The sequence below is a fragment of the Rhamphochromis longiceps genome, linkage group LG19 (genome assembly GCF_057381845.1).
Source record: "Rhamphochromis longiceps isolate RC_006_pf linkage group LG19, R_longiceps_female_GT1.1, whole genome shotgun sequence".
Taxonomy (NCBI): domain Eukaryota; kingdom Metazoa; phylum Chordata; class Actinopteri; order Cichliformes; family Cichlidae; genus Rhamphochromis; species Rhamphochromis longiceps.
This window is the reverse complement of record NC_140575.1, coordinates 6,821,257-6,827,872: the sequence shown is the minus strand read 5'-3', so window position 1 is coordinate 6,827,872 and position 6,616 is coordinate 6,821,257. Positions and strand designations below refer to the sequence as shown.

At 39.3% G+C, this 6,616-nt stretch overlaps 1 long non-coding RNA gene across 2 annotated transcripts; it reads right to left on the bottom strand.

The window, feature by feature from the left end:
- Window positions 1-127: 127 nt before the first annotated feature.
- On the bottom strand, window positions 128-6,385 carry LOC146646088 (uncharacterized). 2 transcript variants are annotated; one of them, XR_014908772.1, is made up of 4 exons: window positions 6,139-6,385; window positions 4,833-4,923; window positions 3,646-3,764; window positions 128-2,171 (listed from the first exon to the last, which is right to left on the bottom strand). It is a non-coding gene; the product is annotated as an uncharacterized LOC146646088 (long non-coding RNA). The 2 variants fall into 2 exon arrangements; XR_014908773.1 differs by having other exon boundaries at window positions 3,646-3,761.
- Window positions 6,386-6,616: the final 231 nt, after the last annotated feature.

Sequence of the window (6,616 nt, the reverse complement as noted above, 5' to 3'; positions counted from 1 at the left end):
CAACGGAACTGAAAACGTCATGGCGTGACGTGACCGCGCTTTGTTGATAGAGAGGTCGAAATATTAAAAAATGAAACAAAAATGTCACATTACATACTTTATTTGATAATCAATCACATGAAAAAAGTTTAACGGCCCTTTTTCAAAATAGTTTCTTAAATACAGACTATTCATATTCATCAAAATATAAATTCTTGATTTAAAATATCAAGCTTTTCTTTAATAGTTGCCTTTAGTTTGTCATTGTTGTTTTACCTTATTTTCCTTTATTTTTCCATTTAAGTGATTGTTATCAAGATGCACATTGCAAAAATCAGTAAAACTCCTGGATAGACACTGAACACACGAAAAGACACAGAAGAAGGATGGATAATTAATCGCTGTTGTCATACAGCAAGTAAGTCAGCTTTATAAAGCACCAATGTGCCGTGTTAAATAACCTATTTTCTGACCACTTTAGCAAACCTCGGTCCTCTGTGAAAACACTACTGGTGCTGGAACCATAGTAAGAAAAAAATGGAATGCAACATCAAGTTAAAGGCCTTCTGGTCTCTGAAATCCAGCATTAAAACACCACGAGGCTGAAATGCATTCACAAAAGCAATATTTGGTATCAGAAAAAAAGTATTTTGACTTCATAGAACTGACAAAAAAATATTTCCTCCTTTTTACATAGCAAAAGAAAAAAAACTTTTATATTTAGGTATTTACTGCCACTAGCATTATCTCTCTTTATTATACATATATGTATAATCTGGGATATTTAGACTATGCAGACTACATGTTGGTGGTATGGTAATAATAGTGTTTGCCAACAGTTATAACTCATTTGAAAACGTGTTAAATGTTTGCTATATTGTATGTTTCAGCAGATGTTATAATCGTTGATAAATCTCTTTACATCTATAGTGGGTTATAATCTGTATATAACATCTATTAATGCTAAATCAGAATGAGGTTTAAAGTAAGCATTCCTCTGTTTTCTTATTTGAACACAGACTACTAATAAATGCTTTGAGATAATTTTTTTCCACCAGCAGGGGGCAGCAAAGTGCTGCAAAATGAAAACATAATCACGGGACATCGACCACAGAGAGAAAACAGTCTTCCCACAGGCAGTAAACGCACCCGGGGGAATGAGTGCCTTGAGTTCTTCATAGCATTAGAATTCACACGATCCAGGGAATGTTACACAGAATATTTCATAAATCACACAGTAGCATAAAAAGATAACAGAAGCAAATCAGCAAATATTCTCCACGCAAGCCAAGGTGCATCAAAAGTAGCCAGCAGTCTGTAAATCCCTGAATGCGCTCACAGTTTACATGAGCAACAGTAACAATAAAAATCAATAATACTACAGCTGCAAAGAATTTAAAAAAAATGCTGCCTGCTTAAAGTCTCTTACATTTGCACAAACAGTAAATAGCAGTAATGCTGCTGCAGAGTTTAATATCAACACTCCTGAGGCAGAAGAAGAAAATGGTCTCTCAGATTCTTGAATCCACCACTGCTTCTCAGCAAGGTGACGAGAAGAGGCGACGTCCTGCTGATGCACGAAACAGAGCCTGCGACACATTCCCCTCAAAGCATTTTTAGCGAACAGGGAGAAAAACAGCAGCAGCAGCAGCAGCCTTCCTCCTGCTGGTTGGAGCAAACAGTGCGAGTCCACATGCCTGTGACATGAACCGACGCTGCAGTTCCCAGCTTTGAAAAGAGGCCTGGCGGTGAGGAGCAGAGAGTCAGCCATTGTCATCCAGGTTGTACAGGAGGACCTGGTGGTTTGGGGTGAGGCCCGGGCAGGTACCCAGGCTGTACAGGCAACCAGCTGATGGGTAACACGGCACCAGCCGGTAGTGCTGCAGCTCCTCCAGGCCAAAGCCCGGGGAGCAGCAGTCTGTCACCAGCACCTTCACTCTCTTCCTGTCTGGGTACATCAGCCTCCGCTGCCCCCTATCCCCGATAACTCCCTCCTCTTCTTCCTCTTCATCTACTTCATCTTCTTCTTCCTCCTCCTCAGCCTCCAGCTCCTCCTCCTCATGGTGGATTTTTCTCAGCAGGTTGTTGATGAGGACGGAGCGCCTCAGGTAGGCCTCGGGATCTTCCAGGAACCTTAGTTTCTCCAGGGACAGCCTCAGGATGCAGCTCCGGTCCTCCTGCAGTATCAAGTGCTGCAAGTGGCAAACGTGAAGGCAGCAGATCAGATTGTGTCTTTACATTTTTTTTTATTTTGACAATTTATACTGAGAATTTTCAAAAAACATCAGAAAAAATATATTTTTTAATTATTATTACTGAAGGTATTTTAGCGTGCATTAAAAAGGGGGTTGAATGTGGTTTGAAACAGCAAACTTTACCTTTGTAACATAATGTATTTTATAACTGACCTATTTAAAATAAAGTTAGCTGGAGATATTTTCCCTCTCCTGCCTTCATTTAATCCCATTGTATTTTTTATGTAAAATTGTTTGAGTTTACCTCTCTAATACACACAATCAATTATCTATGTAGACATGTAGAAAAAGGGTTTCCATCCAGTTTGCTTAGTTTGTCCACCTTTTGTGATTAAACTGCAGTTGTGCTTTAAAATTGTAAAGCAAGCAAACTTAAATGAGAAGATTTCAAAAATGGAACATTTCTGTTAAACAAATCTTTGATAGTCTTCCTAAAAAATGCTTCTGATGGCTGTTGCCCACAAAGTTTCTAAATAGCTTTTTCCAGGAGGCAATGGGAGAACGCACATTTTGAGCACCATCCTTAAATACTTTTATAATGTTTAATGCTGCTATTTTCAAACATAATCCTGTAGTTTTTTACTGCATTACAAACAATGGCAGCTTTAGCTAGTCTTTAAAGCGCTTCCAACATATGGTGCTTTTATTATGAAGTGAAACTCTGAGCTGAGACAGGAAATGATTGACCGGAATAGAAGGGCAAAAAAGTGCGTTATCATAGAAAAATTGGACAAATCTCACATTTTTTTAGCTTCTCAAAAAGTGAACCTTGGGTGTTTTTCCTCTAAGTGATTAAAAAATAGACTGAAAAAAAATAACCACCATGATTGTGACTTTGGCTAAATGATGTCATTTATTAATTAATTTAATTAATTATTAATTAACACACACACACATATATATATAGCTGCAGTTCACTGAGCTGGAACAGGGAACTAGAATATTTTCCCAATTCCTGATTATACTTGTATATATTCCTAGGTATCATTTTTTATTGCACGACTTTTATTTGTAACATATTCTTTTTGTAGAACTGCATTCATGCCTGAAATGCATAAACCTTTAAAGGTACAGTGAACACTTTAGGTATTCAAAGCAGAGAAACAGTGGAGACTGTATAGGATGCCAGAATAAAGTTGAAGGATGTGATGTGATGAAGGCCAGCTAATAAAGAGTGAAACCGTTAAAGTGATGGAGAGAATTGTGAATGTCGAGAATGCACAGAAGCAAAGAAAGAAGACAAAAGAAGGAAGAGGCAGTAGAAAAGAAGTAATAAGCCAGAAACATTTGGCGAGCCTGTTCAGCTATGAAGTCACCAAACGTTTCAGCTGTTGTATTAAGGTCTTTCAGGCACAGAAAATCAAGTCACGCTGGCATGAAAACAACAAAAGAAGAAGAAAAGAACACACACTTTTTGAAAATATCCACGTAGGCCTCGGTGTAAATCCTCCTCCTCCGCATATTTCCTCTTGAAGTAAGCAACTTTCGACGTTGTTGAATGGTTTGGTCTCTCTCACGGGGAAGGAGCTGCTGGAGGCAACCACACAGAGATCACTGCTTTCTGCCGCCACCACAGCACAACAATCATAATGTGCTGAAGCCTCTGTGTTACACTGAGGGGATTTCACTGGCTGGTTTTAACTTGAGTGCTTATCCAGAGCAAAAACTGCTTCCATGTGATATAAGGTGAATGTTGGTCTCTGTATTCTTGGATTAAAGCTGGTGATAATTATCTATATCACCAAAATCCAATATATGTACATTTTTGCACAGACTGCAAGACAGTTCAGCCTCTCAGGACAGACTTAAAGACTGAAACTACAGCTTTGCTTTGGTTATTGAGTCATTGTGGATACGTTTTTTTTTGCTCCCACAGTTGTTTTGCAGATCATGCACGCGTGTTTGTCATATTTTGCCTCCTTTTCAGGTCATTCCTCACTCTCTATGGTCAGATTTCATCCCATCTCTGGTTAGTTTAGGGTTTATTTCCTTTTTTCATGTGTTTTTGAGGTCATTTCTTTACTTTTTCAATCCTCTAACACTGCATATGGCAGTGCTCTGTGGTGCTTTACAGTTATCCGTGTCCGCTTTATTGGTTTTGTATCATTTTCTATTGATTTAATGTGTCTCTCTGTCTACCTGCAACAACTGGTCCCTTTCTTCTTCTGGTCATTTTCATCTTTGTTTAGTTAGTTTGGGTCACTTTGTGGAATTTCTTTAAATTTATTTAATGTGTTCATATTTTTATGTAACGTTTTCTCTCTTTTTAGGTATTTGACTCAGTTGGTTTTTATATTTTTAAGTTTGTGTTAGATTTTTTTCGTGATTTGAATGTATTATTTTAAACAAATAAGCGTGTATTATTTTGCCATGTATTAATACCAATTTTATTTTCAGTAATTTTATTATTTGAAAACTTTCCTTTCTACCTTTGCTGCATTCAGTTAATGCACACGGCCACTAGAGGTCATGTCCAGTTAATGTAATCTATGGAAAGGTGTGAGCTATAAACATTAAGAGAGCAGACTTCTGTCACATCACTCTTAATTCCTGGTTGAGAGATGTTGGTTTGCAGGAAGAGACAGAAGGTTTAATTACCTGCTGCCGATTGGGCCACGGCCGATTCAGCTCTCAGACCGGAGTTTAAATCAGAGCTGATCTGATCCTCCACATCGCCCTCAGACTCCTGCTGGAAAACATGCACACACAGACAAATGAGTATCAGCAAGGACCAAAACATCAGCACACAAACAAAGAAGCTTCACGTTTGATCACATTTAATCTTTCGCATTCTTCACCTGGAGTTTTTGTTCTATACATTGTCATTTGCATCTAACAAGTGATAAACCTGCACAACATGAACTATGAGTTCATGTTGGGGCATTAATAAAACATCTTTCAGATGTATACGTTCCCACACTACAGCACCCACACACTGTATGTGCAACGTACAATGTCTGATCTAATCCTTTAATGTTGTTACACGATGCTGCATTTTTGGCGAAATGTATCTACAGACGCTGCTTCCAAAATCCGCTCATTTGAATTTAAGAGAGATCAAAAGAGAGGAGGAGAGATAAAAGGGTTGAATGCGTGCGCATGTGTGGGTGATGTTATTTAAAATGCCATAAATCAATCATAAACACAGAGTGGGAAGCTTTACGTCGTGAAACATTCACACCGGCTCCCCTGAAGCTGCTGTGGTGACTCACGCAGTTTCTATCGTCCAACTGCATCCCGAGAATGATGCATGGTGATGGATGCATAAGCAGAGGGAAAGAGAGAGAGAGATGGAGGCTGCGTGGGAAGTGTGTGTCAGTGTGTTTGTCCGCATTCTGCCTGCTGTCTTTTCTTTTGCTGAAAATAATTTTGCTAAAAGCGGAATATGTTGGAGTAGGAGGTCAGGAGTTTTACAATCTGAAGAATATTTGGCAAATAACAAAAGCTCTTTTTTTAATGACTTGCATCAAAAACCTTTTGCCAGCTGAAGTCAACAGTTTGCAGCTCAGACAGACACAGGTACTAGTCTTCTTTCTGAAGCAAAAGCAGCACTTGAAGATGTGAGTATATTTAGGATTAAAAGAGAAAAAAAGAGCAGCTTCTGTAATAATAGTGAAGATCCCTGCATTTACTTACATCCCTAAAACACTCCTAAATCAAGATGCCAGTCCTTCATCACATAGAGTTTAAATATTTATATTATTATTGTTCAATGAAGAGCATATGCATTGTTTGAACTAACCTTTCTCGTTTATTTCAGTTGATTTCTACCCGAAGTAAAAAACAAACAAAACAAAACAAAAAAAACACATTTCAATAAATAAACAACTTTAATGGACACTTTAGGGAAGAAACAGCTGTTTTCCACCAATACATCAATTATAATTAAGCCACGGGTTCTTACCTTTCAAAATTTTTTGTCGAGCAGCAGTTTTTAAAGCCTCCTTTCCTCTGCCCACCGTGATATCCTTTCCTGGGTGCCTCATCCACCGTACTCACAGCGATCTAGCGCTTCTCCAGCTCGCCTGCAGTCGCAGCCTGTGTGGGTTCAAACAGAAACACAGACGGGCGGACGTGCGCAGAGCTCGAGCTCCTGTCGGGGTGAGACGCTCGCTGCTCTCCAGACTCCTAAAATATCCCGTTCACAGCAACTGGAGACAACACACTCCGCTCAGCGCCTGCCCTCATTGGTCCTGGCGGAGGCAGATGTTTTCTGTTGCTAAGAAACAGAGTAAGCGCGGTGATGACGTTCCAGCATCAGTCCAGCCGACGCACGGTTTTCGCGCTTTTCTTTTTTCTTTTACCAGCGCATGGAGAAAGCGTTGGGAGAAATGAAGCAGTGTGGATCAGAGGCGAGTTTTAAAGGTTTCACTGGGAAGAAA